Genomic DNA, 21,813 nt, shown 5'->3' with positions numbered 1-21,813 from the left:
CTAGTGGTATAATAGATAACTTTCTCAAAACTAAATTTGAAAATTGTTTGGAAATCAACCAATGAATCACACCAATTTTCACCAATTAAATGCAGTGCATTTTAGGTAATTACGTATAATTTTTGGTGAATTTTAATATAATTTCTTCATTTAAAACGTTAAATATTCAATTCCACCTTAAAACTTTTAATAAATTTATTGAGAAAAAAATGCCCAAGCCCCTTGACATAATTTGCATTAAAATATCAAATAGAATTAAGAGATTGAAGATGTTGGAGGACAAATATCGATATGCGACATGACAAGAATACGACGAACCAAAAGACAAGTATAGTACTTCAGACGTTGTATCCGAAGTATATGTCTATTATAAAGTCCAATCTATAAGGTCGAATTTCCACTAAGTTGATTTATAACTACTCAACCTCTCCGCCAACCACACCAGCTGTGGGATCAACGCCATAATTCGTGGTAACTTCATCTTTAGTTAAGTGTGAGTCTGATTGTAAATTACACATCTAATAGGTCATCTGAGACTAACTAGAGTGTCGGAGTGCCCACTTCTGTTTTGCGGGCTTTGTTTTGATTCGTTCTGCACGAATCTCTTAAGCAATTAGATTTCTACTTAAGCACCATGATGGCCTTGAGTTTTGGAGTTTGGAGTTGCAATATTGGATGAGATCGGATGGCCTGAGAAACATGATTTTGTTGTTCTTCAAGTCGAACAACTTGAAGATGGTTGCTCTAAGTCCGCTCTTCTTGTTCTAAGTTGATTATCTCCTCAAGAATAAGAAACAGGTTGCTCAGCCACTCAAGACGAGGACAAGCAAGCTGAGGAAATGCCTAGAAAACAACTTGATGAGCACGCTTGTGTTTTCACATGAACTTAGGTGTGCCCGAGCAAAAATTCCTAGAAAGCGAAAACAAAATGGTTAAGTCAATCGAAGAAAAAATTGAACTAAATTAAAACTTTGGTTCGAAGAGATATGAAGTTGCTTACCTCGCTTCTTTTGACTAGCGGGAGAATAAGTATGCAATCATGCAAACTGCTTGTCACAAGTAGTAACTCGTTGTATCAACCCTCGATAGCGATGGTAGCATAGCTAGCAAGAATTGCTTAATTTTCTTTGTTGATTGCTAGAGGAGGATCCATCGAAGATGCAAGGACGAACAAATATAGTCAACTGCAGAACTTTGGAAGAAAATTCTACTAATAAACCAAACAAATTGACTTACTCAATACCTCGAACTCAGTGGGGACTTGCAAATTGGAAGTGCTTAGGTCGAGCCATTTTCCGGAGATAGAACTATTTTTCCTTCTATCATTTATTAGAACTGGGTCCATTAACGATGGAAGTAAACCCCTTCATCATGCAAGGGGCATTCACTATGGCCCCTAAATCTTCCATGTTCGAAAGGTAAAATCCACCCTTGGCTTTGGAATGCTGCTTTATCGTGTGTGGGTGGCAAGCATTTGTTCAATAGTAAGAGTGTCGAACTATCTACCTCCTAAATCTCCATCACAAATACCAAAAGCCAACCAGCATCCCTATCCATTGGGAGAAAGCTTCAATAGAAGCGAGGTTTACTTCCGCTAAGAAAAGTTGGGCAAAATAGTGTAAAGGTAATCTAACCCCATATACGAACAATTGAGAATAAAAACTAACCCAAACGTAAGTGTGGTTTCTCTAAGATTTCTCACTCTACGAACAACCTAAGTTTGACATTTTTGGAATGGCATATTGATATCGAAGGTGGCTTAGAAGTTCGGTCGGGCATTCAGACAGACCTTGAACTAAACCTCGAATAGAACTCTAGGCCACTGAAGGTCGACTAGCTGTATGAGCCGTAATATCAAGTACCCTACCCCTATCCACTAATCTAAAGCTTTAGAGGAGAAAAAAAAAAGTAAAAGCGAAAACTAAAAGCCAAGGGAGAAGTTACGAATCAAGAGTTGAAGGCGGAAAAAATGTTGGAACACCTTGGATTGAGAGCAAATCTTTTGAAAGGTTTTGAGAGTGCACACTTCAAATGAGGATTCTTCATATTTATTAAATCCAGAGAAGTGATTTCAACCGTTTGATCTTTAGCACGTCTAACGGTTGAGATCGACGAAGAACGAATGCCGCACTTAAGTTTATGTTGAATTCCATGCACGTGATGCGCTTTGCTTTTAGTGTGCATTTAAAGTGCCGTCAGTTGTTAGCTCAAACGTTCAAAGCACTTTTCATCATAAAATTAACGGGTAAGTTCGTCGAATGGGATTGTGTAAGTACAATGTGTCACTTCTGAATAATCATTTGGAAAGTTATGTCAAAAAGTTCCCCAACTCTCCAAAGTGATGGGAAAAATCACCTATTTCTCTCCTCAGCTCCAACTACACAAAACACTCTCTCGCAAATATCATTCAGTTAACTATAGTTAGTATATCATGCTTAAAAGTGTTTCAATTAGGATGAATAAAACCTAAGGTTAATGGCTCTTTTTATAGCACTTGGAGTACACCTCCTCATTGTATCTTTCCGATTTGGGACAATTGTACTTCTAATATTTTGTCGAGACCAAACAAATTTCACCTTCGGAAGATATTGAAAAATTCACAGCTTCCACTGCACTCATTGTCTTCACCAGCAATCATAATTCTCAATTTAGAGAACTATAACCTACTCTATCATAAAAGTAGTCCACTTGGAATGTCTTCTTGCAAGATTTTTCTTTCTTATCACATGTCGATAAATTCTGCTGAAATTTATGGTGCAACTTCCACCTACTTGGCACACTCAGAAGTTCTTCAGCCATGACCATAACTTCCACCACATATACCCTACATAACCGCCAAACCAATGCCCTTGCGGAAACGCTAATAGCACATCCTCTATCATAGTAAAGCAGACATACCATGAGAATGGATTCATCTCTCTTCAAAAGAACTAGGTCATCATCTTTCGTGACGAGATAAACACTGTCAGCATCCTGCCTATAGTGCCCTTTGACGAACCGACTCTTTTAGGACAATTATTCTTCATATGCCTAGACTGTTCGTATCCTTAGCAAGCCTTTTTTTTTTTTGCAACGATATCTTTTTTCTTCTTCCAATTGCTAACTACCAATGCTGAATCTTCACGTCAAGTACACCTTTCACTCTTTAGCCTTTTTTCTTTTGACAAAAGTTTACTAGTAACCTCAGCAAAATTCAAAATCTTCTTCCCATACATCAAGATCGGTTTCATGTATTATTAAGAAGGTGGAAGTGACAAAATGACCTTGAGTACCTTATCTTCACCATCTATCTTCACTTTGATCGACTCCAACTCAAAAATAATCTTATTGAGAACACTTAGATGATATAATTCTCGTACCTTCCTCCCTTCATAGCGTGTAAAACTGCTTCTTGAGGTACAACCAATTTAAGATATTGCCTTATGCCTCATACAATGTTTAGATTCTCCCAAAGTTCTTGGACTGTCAAAATTCCATGCACATTTGCAAGGATGTTATTAGGCAAGTCTGTTCTTATCACATTTGCAGCCTTCAAATCCATTTCCTCCCAATCTTATCACTCATGTTGGACTTCTTAGAACTTCTGCTAGAACTATCATTGGATCTACTGAACCACCATCACTGCTTAGCTTTTCACAAACACCATCACTCTGTTCTTCCCTTCAATGCCTTGTGCAATTGTCCCCACACTTCTAATATTTTGCCACAAATTTAAAAGTCACCATATTTGAAACTAAACAAGAACACATACATCCTCTCTTCCCTCTCCAAATCGATGCATCTTTTTCAATATAAATTGATGGTCCACCCAAAAATAAATACATAGGGAAAAAATAAAAATGTCCCCATGGGATTGGCAAGTGATTCCAAGTACAGCTATGTACTTTGATACAGCTTTTGGAAATTTCACAATCCTACATTTTGCTATTTTGTAGGCCACATCAAACTCTCTCTCTCTCACCTAACCCCTCCAATTTCTATTATTATTTGTTTTTCCAGCCATTTATTTATTTATCATCAACAATTTGGTTTTATTTTTTAACACGTGTATAATTCTGGATCGATCGTACGCATCTTTAAAGAAAAATGTGAATTATTTTTCTTTTAAGATAAAGTTTGACAACTGGAAAGAAAAAAGGAAAAAAAAACACTTTAATTTTGGATCTTTTTTTGTTGTTTTTCTCGGAGTTACTCTATGCTATTGTACAAAAGAAAAAATATATAGGAACGTTGATTTAACCTATTTTTAATTCTCGAACTCCGTTATTCTTTTAGGTTAATTTTATATACTTCAAGTTATGGTTTATTTTGTTATATTTTTAAAATGTTCGGTTTACTTTTTTTTTTCTTTTTTACTTTTGGTTCATTTTAGTATTTTTACTTTTCAAATATTTGTTTTGGTCATTATTTTTAAACAAATTACCATTTCGACATCTTAATTTATTTTTAATCTCATTTTTCTATCACAATTCAACATGATATTGTATTAAATATATTTATTGAAATGTAATTATGATTCTATAATAAATGGTATCTATTATTTGTAGAATTTATGTTAAATTTTTGTAAATAAGGACCAAACTAGTTAGAGTGGAAAACGACTATTTTAAAAATAAAAGAACTAAAATAAACCAAAGTTAAAAATATATTAATAAAAAGAATATTTTAAAACTACTCAAACAAAATTGAACAAGAAAAAATAGAGAGATTGAAATATACTTTTTTTATTTTTTATTTTGTTATTTTAAATTCCATTTTGATTCGTCAAGTTTTCGAGTTATTTTATGTTTGGTTCTTAAACTTATAATGTTCTGTTTTAATTTTGAACTTCTAAAAACAATCATTTTAATTCTTAAATTTATCTAGTTTAGTCTCAAATGATGTATTCAATTCCTAACATTTTGAAATGAATTCTATTTTTGTTATTACACGAAAGAGTGATTCAAGATTGCATGATTTCAAATTGTTTTTAGTATAAAATTCTCCTCACCAAAACGATCAGGTTTGGCATGATTTTATAGAATTTTGACTGAATTACTTATTTAACCTTTGTAATATTGTGATTCTTAATTAATAAATTAATATTAAGAGGTTAATTATAGTAGTAAACTTCTTACTTTCTTTTTCCATGCGGCGAACATCCAAACAAACAAAAAAATAATAATAATTACCCCATATCAAATAATTCAAGTTTCAAACCAGATAAAGAACATTTAATATCATTTATCAAATTTCAAATCAGAATATTTTTTCAACTTCCTAATGCCAAAGAGACCGTGCATACTTTTGAAAAAATAATAATTTTGATTATTGTTATTATTTTGTCACTTAATATCTATCTCAATCGACCTACGAGGCTCCATCTGATATATATACATGCAAAAATTGATATTTTAAAAGTTACAGAATAAACTTAGGCACTTTGAAGTCTAAAAATGAAAATTAAATAATTCTAAAAGTTGGACTATAGCTTTTTATTTACTTGTTTATTTTATCCCCACAAGTGAGACAGAGATCTTTTAAAATTTAAATCCTAATTTAATTTATTACTCTTTTTTTCTTACTTATTTTCACATTTTCATATTTTGAATTATTCTATTTTTGAATTATTATTAAGTTTTCTTAGTACAATGATATGTAAGAGTGAAAATTAGGACTCACGATATTTTGGTTCGAGATATATGTGCCTTAACCTATTGAACTATGTTATGGTTAGGTCATTAATATTAAGCTTTTTTAATTATATTTAATAAATAGAAATTAGATTAATATTTTTTTAGAGAAAATTGAGCTTAGCATATACCTTCAAAGCAATATCATTAAATGAACAAGATGAAGGCATCTTGGAGGCCTCCGTCAAAGGGTTCATCAATGGAGGCCTCCATCAGATACTATTCTGGAATTAAATACTGATGCAGCGTGCAAGGCCGATTCTACAAGTTTGGGTTGTGTTATTCGAGATTCTTCGAGTACTCTTTTTGCTGCAACTTCTATTCGCATTCCTTCTCCGTTGACACCGTTACTTGTTGAAATCAGAGACATCTTGGAGGGTTTGAAATTTACGGTCTTTTTATCCTGCTCTCAGTTGGAGGTTGAGTCAAATTCATTAACGACGATTTGGTTAATTCGACAGGAGCTTCACTATTGGAGATGAACAAAATTGGCTAGTGGAGATTCAAGCCCTAGTTCAAGGATTCCATTTTGTTTCTTTTACCCCTGCTCGAGGTTTTGCAATCTCTCTGCCAATGGGGAGTTAATTCTCTTTCTGCCACATGTACTTGGCACTATAACTTCTCCCGTTGGTTGATTGATTTTGTTAAAAGAGATTTCCCTTCAAGTTTAGCTCAATGAAACCACCTTTTTGAATGAAAAAAAAGACTAATACAAAATAGTAAAAATATAGAGAAAGGCAAGAAAATTTCTGAATTGAAATAAGTGTCTAAATCTTAAATTTATCACCATGTTTTTTTTTTTTTAAATTCTAGTGAGGGGAATAGTCTTCAAACTTTAGGAGGCCAAAGGCATTTTGGAAATAATATTTCTATACCTATTTTAGTTTTTTTTATCTCATTATTGTTTTTTCTCTTTAAGTCTTGCACCTACTTTCATTTAATATTTTGCTTTATTTTTAGTCATGAAATAAATGTTTAAATATTTTAGTTTTCAAATTAAATACTACAATTTTATTTATGGGCCAGCAGCAGTAATGACATACAAAAAGAAAATAAGATCTTTTGAAAAATGTCTAAAAATATTAATATTGTGATAATAACTGTTATATTACCATTTTTTTATATTTTAGTTCGGAAAAATATATCCCTGAAACAAAATCATCATACAATAATTTGATTTTAGAAAATTTTTTAGCAACTTACACAATCTAAAATGGTGGCATGATTTTTAGGGATTACAAGAATCAAAAATTAGAAAACTGAGTTAAAAGTTAAAAGATTACACTGTAGATATTTTAAAAAAAACCTGGAAAATATTAGTTTGTTTCCATTTGAAATTTGGAAAAGTTACATATTTGAACTAGTGAAACTAAAAAGAAAATGGATTATAAACGTAAGGAACTTGGACAAAGCGAGAATTTCTCAACGGTAATTAAACGTAAAGAAGTTGTAACTTGATATTTTACCCTATAAATTACTTGAGTTGAGAAAGTAATTAAATTTGTACCATACTTGAAGTGATTAAAATAACGTTCTAGAAAAACCATTGAAATAATTGAAAGTAGGGTTCTGAAGAATAACTCAATTTTGAATTAGGGAGGTGGTAAATATATATGTGTTATGAGATTGGATTCGGCCAAGGAAATGGGCTTCTACAGATCAGAGAGGCCCAAACCCAACGATAGACCGAGCGAGCCGAGGCTCGGTGCTCGGGCCGAGCCCACTTTCTCTCCTCTCCTATTGGTTGAGGTGCCCTAGTCCATGAATCACTGTGATCCAGTATAGATGGCTCAACGAGAAGGTTCCAGAAGGCAAGACTCCTATAAATGGAACCACTGGCTAAACCTTAGGGGTAAGCAAATAAACCGTAAGTACTTCAGTAATTCTCCCATCATCTTAAGGATCGGAGCCAGTGTGACTGAAATCACATCGAATTAGGGTTGTTCAATTTTGTAGGTATTCGGTATCGTGATTATTGAGCTTGGTGCACATTTAGCGAGAACTAAGGAGATCAAATTTCCAGCATCAACAATATGTATTAGAAGTCTAAATGTTGGAGTAAATGATATCATATCAAATAAGGCATGTTTCCCAAGTATATACGACGTGCATTACCTTTTTTTTTCAACATCGCACGATAACCTTAACATAAAAATGTAGCTACTTTTATACTCAAAATTACAAATCAATGCAAGATAGGATTTGATTTAGGTTGCAAAAATAAGATTTTGCCGTGTTGAAGGACAATAGCAGAGACCAAGTTTGTTTATAGCAGGTGTACAGATTTGCAGAGTGATTCACAGAAGGAATTGAAATAATCAATGACCAAAAATTCTGGCCATTTGATTTGGTGATTCAATTATTTTGTACAAGGCAAGAAAATAAGTAAATAAATTTCGGAAAATATTCTTAGTGATATGCAACAAAATAAGCAGCCTTGAGTGATTTATGCAAATATGATAACTCATGTTTTAACATCCCCTGGGTGAGGATATCACGCCAAGCTTGGTGCGTAGTCTAGAGACGTGAGGTAGGGAGAGACTTCATAAGATAATCTGCCAGCTGGTTACGAGATGGAATGTATTGAATACTTAGGAGCTTACGAGAGATTTTATCTCTAATGAAATGAACATCAAGCTCAATGCTTTGAGCGAATGTGAAATACCGAATTGTGAGTAAGAGAGATGGCCCTCTAGCCGTCACATAGTAGAACTGGACGCACAGAAGGTTAGAGGCGAAGTTCTTGTAGGAGAGAAATGATCCACATTACTTAAGCAATGACATTTGCCAGTGAGCGATACTCAACCTTAGTGTTTGAGCGTGCAACTATTGATCGGTGTTTTGAAGACCAAGAAATTAAAGGAGAGCCCAGGAACGTGCAATAGAAGGTGTTGGGTTTTATGCCCTAAATTCGTGGTTTATAAATATAAAACAAATATTTCTCAATAAAGCTGTTATTGAAGTTCTTTTTAGAAATGTATTAACCCAAATCCAATAAACTAACATCCGAAGTTATGTCATGTAACTGGAACAGTATATAACTGATAAATAGTATATAATTGATATACATAGTATATTCGATATACAAGTGGATAATGTTCCAGTAATAACGTAAAGGGTCTATAGTATATGGGTAAGGTTGGATATCTTATCCTGGTAACACTATGGATACGGCTCACTTTATAAGAGTGACAAACTGCTTAATCCAAATCATTCATGTGGAGACATGCAAGTGGGGATATCCTATGCAAGGAGTTTGTATAAGATCAGACTGCAAAATAATTAATTTTTAGCTGTAACACTGTTAACTAATAGATTATTATTTCATAGGAAGACTAGGTAACTCAATCTCAATCTTGAGTGAGTTATGGACTCCTGCCTATAAAGGATCGTCCTTTAATTTGTATGGATGAGAGTGGCCCGGGTCACCGATTCAATATTTCTACCATTTTGAGGACGAGAGCGAGTGGGGAGCTGGGAACATAACTACACAAGATGAGTTTCACTCATTCCCGACGTTAGGGTAAGTAGATGAGTGTTTTTTTAAGTGCTGACTACAAGACTTGAACAAGGGGCTCCACTCTCTCACTGGCCTGAGAGAGACTTCTGTTTAATAGTTGGATCATAAACAGGTTGTTCATTAGAGGATCAATGATACTTAAGGTGAAAGATGTAACTAAGGGGTAAAACAGTAATTTGACCCAGCTGTAGTTACGAACACTCATGAAGGATTGACTTACTGTTAATTGTCAAAATTTGTGGACACAAAATACTGAGAAGAGTGCAATTGTGGGTCTTTAATATAGTGACCAACAGTTAACAAATGCTGATTAATATGGTGAATGAATTTAATGAATTAATCTCGTAGGAGCTTTTGATTTGTAGGTCCATTAGGTTTCTCTACTAGCTCGTAAAGGATAGTTAAGAACATTTATTCTTGAAAAGAATTTTAATTGTTCAAATTTATTAAAGGAAATTAAAGTTAATTGTATGAGATGCAATTGATATAATGTATGTTGATACATTATGATAAAAAGTTAATCTTGAATTGGATTCCAAATTAAACTATATGTTATGAGAGAGATGAATATTTGAATTTGATACTAATATGATTGATTAATTTATGTTTAATTTAATTAAATTAATGAGTTATATCAATTTGGTTGAATTAAATTAGATTGAATTAAATAATTGTTAATTAAATTAAATTAACTATTTAATTTCATGGTTAAAATTAAATAAGTAAAGTGAAAAAAAGGAGAAAACTTCCCACCATTTATCATGGGAAGTTGGAGGTGGTGGGAGGAAGTTGTAACTTCCCGTTCACCATTTCTTCCTTTAAAAGGGAGGTTCTCACCTTTTGTTTTGTCGGTTGAATGAATTTCTAAAACTCAAACACAAAACCTCTCTCTCAATCTTTCAATCTTCTTCTCAATCCTAAGAAGGTTCCCACAAATCGAGTTCTTAACATCCAGATGATAGCGAGGAAGGCTTTTTGGTAGCATTGATCTACAGTGAAGAACATCTCAAAGGTAGACTCTACTTTCCTCTTATAATGCTTTTGTCTTTTCTTTGTTGTATTTCTAAAACAAAATCAAAGCACAAGCATTCACGCGCTTCCACTACGGGATTCTGTAGGAGGAGATTAAGCGTTGGTCTTCAAGGGAAGCTCAATCTGCATCACAATAAGCCATGAAATGTAAATAATCACCTAGTTTAATGTGCTGTTCATGATAAGATGTCCCTTTTAGATAAAGAAACACTTTTTGTACTGCTTGCCAATGGGTATCGGTGAGATGTTGGAGGAGCTGAAGGAGGCAATTGATGATAAATGAAATATCAAATCTGGTTTGAATGAGATATCCAAGGGCACCAATTGCACGCCTGTAGATGGTAGGGTGGGAAAGTGGTTTGTTAAAGAAAGCTGAAAGTGAATTTCTGACAGTGGATGGAGTGGTAAAGAATTTAAGATTTTAGAAACCAAAGTAGGTGAGTAACTCTGAGATATAGTTGCTCTGGTTGAGGAATAGACCTTGAGAGGCTCGTAATACTTGGATACCAATAGAATAGTGGATTGGACCCAAGTCTTTGAGGGAGAATTTTCCACAAAGAGCATGCACAAATTAGTTAACAAGGTTGGAGCTACTACCTGTAACCAAAAAATCAACATATACCAACACAAGTAGAGTGTGAGGACCATTATGAAATGAAAATAAGGAAGTGCCTGCCTTTGAGTTTCTAAAGCCCATACTGAGCAAGAAGTGTTTCAGATGATTGTACCATGCCTTTGAAGCTTGTTTGACCTTATATATGACCTTGTGGAGTTTGCATACACGATGGGGATCATAATGATCAATATAGCCTCTTTTAACAACCTCCAAAGAACTTCTAAATCTCTTGATCTTAAAACCCATTTAGTTATGCATCTCAGTTATAACTCTAAACCACTTCTCCTGAACGTTAGATTTCAAATCTAAAATCAATCAACTCTAAATCACCTCTCCCGAGAGTGACATTTCAAATCTAAAATCAATCAATCTATGGCCAGTAAATTGAAGGCATTAAGCAAAGAGAAACATAAATAGAACATTCATAAACATTTAATCAAGAGAACTAAACAATCAACCCATAAAGTTCAATGGCTACACCAATCCCTAAGATAAGAGGTTTAACTACTCATATTCAATGTAAAACAATAAAATCTCAATGAGAGCGACCTTCACGATCCCGAGCCTTGAAAATCTCTTTTCTAAGCTCTCCACGGTCTCCTCGCCCTCCAAATTGGCCAAAAAGGCAAACTGCCAAAAAACATCTCCAAAATTCTTCCTTCTCGGCACCTGCAACCCTATTTTTATAAAAAAAATAAATTGTTGTAGCAGTGTCATAACGCTATCCATAGGGCCACGATGCTACACTATTTAAAAAATGCAAAATTTAAACTTCAGAGCGACGGTGCTCTAGGCCAGCGTCGTGGGGCTATCTCCTCGGGTTTTTGGACTTAATTAAGTGTTGTGATGTTTCCCTATTCACTCAGGCTATTTTTCCTCTCAATTCGATCCATTTATGTCACGCTTCCTCTTGATTATTCATTCTTGACAAATATTTCTTCTATACATAAATCTATCATAAATAAACGAAAACTAACAATTAATTCACATATAAATCTTATGAAATATAGCCCACGAAGTGCGCTATCAAATACCTCAAAACTTAGGGTGTGTTTGGCTGGTAATCAAAAAACAGAAATTGCTTGTTTAACAATATATTTGTAAACTAAAAGTAGTTACAAACTAAATTTTTGTTTAATCTAAAGTTATATTAAGTAATTTATTAACATTTTTTTTATGAATTTTGTATGATTATTATTTTACAAGGTTATATAATTTAGAATACATTATATGTTACATGTTTCAATTTTATCAAGCATAAAATGAGTTTATAATATGAAGTAATATATTTTATCAAAGTTTTTATCTTTTTAATATAATTCTGCATCTTAAAAATTTCAAATTCTGAATCTGAAAATACTGAAAAAATAAAAAAGTCGTTTTCAGAATTTCTACTGTTTGGATCACAGAATCCGAAAACAGTTTTAAAAACAAATCTCAAGAATTCTACCAAACGGCTATTTCACTAAATCAACCAAACGGGAGCTTTTTGCTTGTCCTCAAGCAAACATAACTACTTTATATCCTATGATCTCATGTATAATATAGATAAGTTAAATGGTGTAATTTCATCTTATCAAATTCTCTGATACCTAAATCATGCACATCCCCGAGTAGGGGTGCTCACGGGTTGGTTTGGGTCGGGTTAGGAGATTTTTTTAGACCAACCCAACAATTCGGGTTGATAGGTTCTTCAACCTGATGGAATCGAATAAAGCGGCCAACCCAACCCAACTCAACCCCTGTATTTTTGGGTTGGGCTGGTTGGGTTGTTGGGTTGTGTAAGATCTAAGAGAGATGTGAAAGGGAGAAGTGAAAATCTGAGATTGGTGAAGAAAATTGAAAATAACAAAGAATCTTAGATTTGTGTAGGCAAAAAGAGGAAAATGGGTATGAAATTCATCGAACTACTGCTACACTTTCATAGGTCTAAGTCTCTCTTTCTTCATATCCCAAACAAAACCTAAAAAAAACCCCTCATTTTTCGATTATTCTGTCTTGCTTCATATCTAAAAACAACCCAAAAGAAAAGACACCCAGTTGTTCATCTTTCAAGATTTTGGTTTAGATCCTGAACAATTTTCCTTTGGTCATTCATCTCTGTCGTCGTCCCAGATTCTGCTTCAAATCTTCGATCGTTCTTAGATCTTTCATGAAGATCGTTCTAGATCAACAATATTTTCCTTCGATTGTCTGTAAATTTTGGTAGAGGAAGATCACCACAAAGATTTCAGGGAGAAAAAGAAGTCGATAGAGGGGAGGAGACAAGAGAGAGATTTCGAGAAGGAGACAAAAGAGAGAAAGGAGAATAGGAAAGAAAATACCCCGGGAGAGAGAAGGAGAAGATGGGCCATGCGGTTGAGAAAGAAATCAAATGAACCCTAATAAAGAAGTAATATAGATATAGATATATATATATATATATAGATATATATATATATATATATAGATATATAATTTTTCTTAATTTTAATACAGGTTCAGGTCGATAGAGGGGAGGAGACGAGAAGGAGACAAAAGAGAGAAACGAGAATAGGAAAGAAAATACCCCGGGAGAGAGAAGGAGAAGATGGGCCATGCGGCTGAAAAAGAAATCAAATGAACCCTAATAAAGAAGTAATATATATATATATATATATATAATTTTTCTTAATTTTAATACAGGTTCAGGTCAGTTTGGGATGAACCGGTCAAAAAATTGTCTGAACCACGAACCAAACTGAATTTTTAATTTTTCAAAAAATAACCCAACCCAACCGTTGGGCTAGGTTCTTCAGGTTGCCGAGTTTTTTAAACACCCCTATCCTCGAGTATATCTTAACTCAACATATCGACTCTCCTTTCTAATCCTGTTTCATCATTTTCAACATCCAACAATACCAGTAAAGTCAATCACACATCTTATAAGATGATTCAAAATGATAATCAAGAGAATAAGTAATGAAATGATATAATTTATAAAAGCTCAAGCATCTTATTAACTTATTCAAATCAAATGCAAAAGACTTGACACCCTCACAGAATTTCATTCAATTCTCTCATAGTGTTTTTACGGGTGTTTTTAACTCTCCAAATCAAAACACAGCATGTTATTACCATAGACTTTCAAATGAATCAAATATCCCCACTTAAGAGATGAATTGAATGCAAAAATCAAAGGGACTTTGATAATGATTGTACTGAGGCTTTGGTAAGGGTGAGATAAAAGAAAATTTAAAGGTTCAAAATCCAAATAACAAAGATGATAAGTTCCACGGTAATCCCATAAGAAAATGAACACAATGTACTACTATTGGCATCAATTTACACCCCATCTTTGAGTACTTACAATCATGGAAAAGTAGCATTAATTGATTGCTCATAGATTTTTTTCATGCAACACTACTTTTCTTCTCTTTATTTTTTTTCAGTAGTACACAACTTGCGTAATAACTTGAAAGAGCGAATGTAATATCTCTGAAGGGATCGAATCCTGCAGCGGAAGCGCGTGAATGCTTGTGCTTTGATTTTGTTTTAGAAAAACAATAAACAAAGGACAAAAACAACGCTAAGAGGAGGTGTAGAGCAACCTACCTTTGAAGACCGTTCTTCACCATAGTTCAACAACACCACCAAATGATCTTCCCCACTATTCTCTAGGCAAATGATCGGTTTATAGGAACCGTCTTTTGAAAGGAGAGGGAGTTCTTGAGAGAGAACTTAGAGAAAAATGTTTCAACCCCACCAAAATGCAACAATTTGCATTATATAGAGAGGGAAAGGAATGGGGAGGAAGCAACCTCTCCACCCACCATCTTCCCAATGCAAGGAATTGAGTTTTTAATTAAATTAAATTTAGTTAATTGATTAATTATCAAAATAATTAATTAATAATAATGATAATAATTAAATATCATATATTTAATTAAAGTTTTATTTGAATCGTATTCAAATGTATATCTCTCTCATGACCTATAGTTTTAATGTGAATCTCATTCACGTTAATTTTAACATATAGTTTTAGTATGAATCCAATTCATATTAATTATTATTTGAATCTTATTGAAATATAATTATCATAATATATAGTTTATTTCCGGACCCATCATATTTCCAAGACTGACTAAAATCCCTCAGATGATTCTACAATCAGTTGTACGTACAACAATGTGTTGAACTACTTCGACAAGTCTATGTGTAAGATATCCAGCATTCGATGTTCGCACAGCAGTATCCACAACTCCTTTGTGAGCTCCATAGCAATAAATGATATATTCCATTAAGGACAGCCCCCTCACGTAAATTGCTTTGAATGGGTATCCCTGAATCTAACTAAGGTTTACAGTGGTGAAGGAATTGGATCGAAAAAAAGAAGGATTCCAGTTGTAAGATATCTAATGAAACCGTCACTGGAATTGAAATCTCGTTCAAATAGAAATATATCAAATATCTGGAGTTTCTTTTTGTAAATTATATGGATGATTAGACCCGTCATCTATATACATTATGTTAGTTATATCTTATACAATTAACCTACAATCCCTCATTTAAATAGAGCATCTCAAATTCTTAAAAAAAAAAAAACTTTGATCCTTGTTATACCCGTTGTGAGCTAGTGGGGGACCTAATGAACTTATAGATCAGAAGCTCCAATAGTATGAGATTAATTGGTTAAACTCATTAACCACCTTAATCAACATACGTTAACTACAAGTTACTCTACTAAAAGCCCGCATCTGCACTCTTCTCACTATAGAATATTTCTATGTCCAAGGATATCGACCATTAACAGCAAGTCAATCCTTCACGAGTGCTCGTAACTCTAGCTGGGTCAATAACCATTTTACCCCTGAGTTACATTTTGCTCCTTAAATACCACTGCTCCTCTAATGAATAACCTAGTTATGGTCCGACCAATAATCAGAAGTCCCTCTCGGGCCAGTGAGAGGGTGGGGCCCCTTGTTCAAGTCCCGGAGTCAGCATTTAAGGGAACATTAATCTATTCCCCTAAAGTCGGGGAGGAGTAAATGTCATCTTATGTAGTTATGTTCCCAACTCTCCACTCGATCTCGTCCCCAAAATGGTCGGAATGTTAAGTCAGCGACTCGGGCCACTCTCATCCATACAAATCAAAGAACGAGCCGTCACAGGTAGAAGTCCATAACTTACTCAGGATTGAGAATGAGTTGTCTAGTCATCCTATGAAATAGCAATATGTTAATCTACGGTCTTACATCTAAAGATTGGATATTTCGTGGTCCGGTCTTATACAAACTCATTGTATATGATATCCCCACTCACATGTCTCCACACGAACGTCCTGTATCAAGTCGTCTGTAACATTTACAAAGTGGGTCGTAACCATAGTGTTGCCAGGATAAGGTACCCAACCTTATCCATATACCATAGACTCCTCAGGTTATTACTAGGACATTATCCACTTGTATATCGATGATATATCAAATATATACCCAGTATATTTACTGTCCAGATCACATGATAATAACCTTGGATGTTTAGTTTATTGGATTTAGACAATGCAATAAGAAAACATAACTTTATTAAATATAAATTTATTTTTATATAATTACAAACTACAAGTTTAGGGCAACACACCCAACAATAGCATGCAACGTTTTTACCTTTATCTTGACATAGGTAGAAATATCAAGGATAATGAATGAGGAAGAAATGAAAATTCGGGTTGGTATTCTTTTTTATAAAAGTAGGTTTAAATATCGTGTGCAGAATAAGAAGAAATGAGACATTAAGCTTAGAGGTGACTTTCTAACGGAAGATGTAAAAATGTGGGCTTTTTAGAAGTCTCAAATTTGGGTATGCCTAAATTGTCCTTGTCATATTAAAGCATTAATCCAAATAGGCTGTCACAAAATACATTCATAGACAAGTTCTAGAATAGTCATGCTAAGTTCGATCACACACAAGAATGAAAATAAATTGATCAAAATATAATGGATTGCCCATAGGCTAAAAAGGCTCACTTGGGTGTGTAAATTGCATCAAGACAAGTGCATTTTTTAATAAAAAAAATCAATGAGATACCATCATGTAGTTTTGAAAGAAAATCAATCGTGCTTATCTCTATAGGATCGATATGGCAACACTAGAGGGGGGAGGGGATGAATAGGGTTGCTTATGAACTTGTCGATTAAAAAAATCAAATTAATAAGAACAAAAGAATCAAATGGGGAAATTTAAATGCATAAATTAAAGAGTAGAGAGAGAAATGACACCAGGAACTTTTATAGTGGTTCGGAAATCCCTACTCCACTCCCCAAGACTCTTTCTTTGGTATTTTACGGCTACAACTCTCTTGCGGGTGAGAACCAAATCGATAAACCCTCTTTTTGTCTTAGGCTAAACAGAAACCTACGATCCTTTTTACTGGTTTAAGATCCAACCAATTGTGTTTTCTCACAACCTAAGGTGTACCCACACCTTAATACAAAATCCAAATTGTAAAATGAGCAATACAAATAAAATACCTCACGAAGGTGGATTTGCAAATTTTGCATTAAAGCAATAGCTAAAAAGCTAAACTCTAATGTAACTCTCACACACAAAAAAATATTGACAACTTTTTGTGTGGAGAGAATGAAAACTTGACAGCAAAATAATTTGACGGGAGAAAGATGTTTTTTTTTTTAAATAATTGGTGTGTAGAGAAAGGTGAATTTGGTGGCTTTAAATAGAATTTCGTGGATGAAATTTGGCCGTTGGATTTAAGGCAACAAATGATGAACGGTGTAGATTAAGAGTTGAGTTAAGGAAATGAAATAAATAAGATTTTGGAGAATGGAAGAAATTTGTGCAAATTGAAATCAAATTTATGGAAATTGGAGTGATAGTGGATATTGAGAGATTTGTGGGAATTTGAATTGTAGAGATAGAAAGCGCCACATGTCATCTTCTCATTTGTTCGATTGTTGGATGCTATATCAGCATAAATATGTTTTCTTGATGCCACATGTCAACTTTCGAGTGGTCCATGTGATGATGTCACCCACCATGTAGGATTGGCCCACTTGTCCATATCACCCATCAGGTAAGATTTTTCTCCTGACTTGTTTTGACCATACATTGCAAGAAATTAGGTTTTCAAGGACGCCAAAAATTTGTCGTTGAAGATGAAACGTCGTCGCTAAAACTATATAGCTTCTTTATTTGAACTCTAATTTGAGTGATTCAACAAGTGTTGGTTTTATCTTTTCGAGCCCAACGCTATTAACACTTTCAAAACATTTGGTGTGATCGAAGCTCGTAAAGCTAACAATCTCCTTCATGAATAAGAAACCAGACCAAAGATGCATTCATAACTTACAAAGTATTCAAGGGTATCAATCAAAATTCAAGATTTTAAAAGGAAAAATCTGCATATATGAATCATGACATAAGTCTAAAGCATGAATAGTTGACAAAAATCTTCACCCCGAAAGTTAATGATTACATTAAAATGCAGAAATAGCACAACAAACATGCATCACAAGATCCGTCAAAATAATAGGTTGTCCTTAATCTTGTCCAATATATAGCAAATACCCTCCGCCCCAAACTTAGAAATTACATTGTCCTCAATGTAATAAAAATATACCCATGAAGCAGACAATGGGGACAAAGAAAATGAAAAGGAGAAAGAACAATACTGCCATGAATTTAATATTAATATTGCATAGCGCCATCCAGACACATTACTAAAACCTAACATTAAACCTACATGAAACGCAAAATGTAATGAGAAAAATAAATCTAAGGAAACTAAGATAACATAAAAATAAAAAGAAACTAAAAAAAGTTTTGGATTGCCTCCCAAAAGCGCTTATTTAACATCTGTAGCTAAAAGTGGCTCTCTTTTATTGTTTTATCTTTAAGGTGTATAAAACTCCTCAATTTTCTTTGTTCCATTCTTCCTTGAATCAATGTATTCTAGTAGTTCTAGGAAAATTGACACAAATAACCCTCAAAAGTTTTTGGAATACTTAAATGACCCACCCCTCAAAATGTGCTCATGTGACCCACTTTAAGCATTGATGATGTATCATAGCAGATGAAATGACCATAATGCCCTTAAATGCAATAGAGGATCGTTGGGATAATTCCCGACCGGGGTAGATCTAATTCCCACCCGAGGTTCCTTTAATTCACACCAACGTAGTACAGTCCTATTAGGTTTTACCTAACCAATCAGTACATGTCATTACTAATGTCAAAGAACGAAAGTCCTTATCGTGAACATTCTCTCTGCACAATCCTAAAAAATCTGAAAAGTATTGTGAATATTCTTTTTGGAAGTTTCAAGATTTTGGAAGAGGTAGTTCTTTAATTTTGATGTTTTCTCCTTTTCTCAAGAACCTTGCTTCATGTCTACATCTAAAAAGCTCTTTTTTTTTAAATTTTTGTCATCATTTGGTATGTTTTAATTACAATCCGAGTAACGTTTGTTTTTATTTTGAAACCCATTTTTCCATTCCTGCATTATGTGGTGTAATTTTCGTGTCATTCTTGTGCGGGGTTATTTGATTCTCGATCGAGAACCATGTATTTGATGAACCTTGGGCCGCGTACCGAAGTTTTCGCCTGGGGTCAAAATTTATCAATACAAAATGTTTATCTAACTCACCCCAGGCGTGGTTGTGGATTTAACTCACATCGGGCGAGAAAATATAGTTCCCGTCGGGGTATATGTTCATATATAACTTCATTGTTCATCTCTAATTGTCTTGCAATTATGCTCTGTAATGCAGTACAGAATGATTCGGCTTTTTGTAAGCTATGGGGGTCAGTGGAATGAGGCAGACACTATATACGAAGGTGGAGTTATGGGTGGTCTAAATGTTGATGAAGTAATAACATATAGAGACCTCGTAAGTGCGATCTTTAGGATGACTAGAATAAATCCTGACTTTTTCAATATTGTTCTACAATGTATCTACAAATTCGAGTTCCAGTACCAAGTGCCAAACATTTATATATTTGATGATACTAGCCTTGGTTTTTATCTTATGGGCCCTCCAAATCCCTCTCAAGCGCCCTTGCATGTATCTGTTGTACCAAAGGGAAAACAAGGTAGTGGTAGTAACTCACATGATGTACCATTATATCCCAAAAAGAAATATTCGCTTCATTTTCATGCCAAGTAGAACAAGATGTTCCTTCTCCTGTTCCACTGAATGATATGCACTCACCAATATCTACTGTCCACCCACCATCTTCTGTACAATTTATGACTCCATTGACGGACAATGTTATCCCATGCAATTTAGGCGACTATGAACAAGAACACTTCGGTCAGTGGGATGATGTTGGAGGTGATGAGGACCATGAGTACAGGATGGTTGGGGATGACCCGAGGATGATCTCGATGACGATGATTACCAAGAAGTAGAGGAACCAATGTGTGATCGTAATCCATCGTTAAGAACACCTGTTGTTGAAGTACAGTTTGTAAGTAGGAATGCTCTTTGTGCAATAGTTGAGGGTGCGCATGGATCCTTAGAACATATGGATACAATTGGTTGTCACGATGACTTGGTTGATGAAATTGCAGTTGACAGTCTTTATCAGTCGTCATTGCCGGCCTAAGGATATTATTACTGACATGCGAAAGAACTACGATGTCAATATCTGATATGAAAAGGCATGGCGGGCGAGAGAAGTTGCATTAAGCCTCTTGATGGGATTGCCTAAAGAGTCATATATTACTCTACATAAGTATGGAGAGGCCTTAAAGGCTATGAATGCAGGAACTGTATTTCAGATAAAGTTGGAGGACGACACATACTTCAAGTACACATTCATGGCCTTAGGATGCTCAATTAGGGGTTTTGGAAGTTACATTCGGCAGGTACTAGTGCTCGACAGAGCACAGCTGAAGGGGAAGTACAGGGGCGTCTTACTTACTGTATCATTAGTAGATGGTAACAACCAAATTTACTCTATAGCATTCGAGGTTGTTGATAAGGAGTCCGAGGAATCGTGGACATGATTTTTAGAGAGAATTAAGATTTGTATAGGTAACGTAGATGGTTTAGTTTTTGTATTGGACCGACATCAAACTATAACGAACTCCGTTGCAACAATGTTTCCTGATGTAACGTACGTTACCTAAATGCATCATGTAGCAATGAAGTTGAACGAGAAGTTTAGAAATGACGGGATGAAAAAAAATTCTATAAAGCAGCCAAGAGGTTCAAGGTATGAAAGTTTTGGTACTATGGGGCCAACTAGTCGGATTCCCCGGAGTCCATAAATATTTGGAAGACGTTGGCTTCTACAAGTGGACCCGTGCATATCAATCTGGAATGAGGTATAACCAAATGACCTCGAATCTTGCCAAGTCCATGAATGCGATACTCATTCATGCTCGTGCTTTGCCAATAATAGCCCTATTTGAAAATTGTCGAGCTCTCCTACAACAATGATTTTATGATAAGCAGAAGCCGCCTCTAGTCGAGGAACATTACTCACCGAATATGCAGAGAATATTCTTAAAGAAGCGGCAGAATAAGCTCGATATCATCATGTCGGGCCGATTGATCGTTTCGAATTTAAAGTGCATGATGGTGCGGCCAAGGTACGTGTAAAGCTAAATAGCAAGACCTGCACATGCAAAAAATTTGACTATTACAAGATTTCATGCTCTCACGCTATTGTCGGGGTGATGCTTCGAAACAGTAATGTGCATACATTATGTTCTGATAAGTATCGAATAGATACCCTCATACATGCTTATGTTGAACCCGTGTACCCGCTTGGAGATAAGGAAGATTGGATTTTACCAGATGATTATGTGCATACGACGATTAAGCGACTCAGATTCGTTCCTCGTGTTGGACGTCATCAAATTGCCAGAATACCATCAGCCGGTGAAGTCCGCCAGGTACACAAATGCGAGCGATGTGGAAATGTTGGAGACAATCGCAAGATGTGTAGGCAGCCGCTTTTAACAACTGAAACCAAATAGATTGATATGCTTG

The sequence above is a fragment of the Momordica charantia genome (assembly GCF_013281855.1).
Source record: "Momordica charantia cultivar OHB3-1 chromosome 6 unlocalized genomic scaffold, Mcharantia_2.0 BLBB01000006.1, whole genome shotgun sequence".
NCBI classification, from domain to species: Eukaryota; Viridiplantae; Streptophyta; class Magnoliopsida; order Cucurbitales; family Cucurbitaceae; genus Momordica; species Momordica charantia.
Note: the sequence above shows the minus strand (reverse complement) of the source record.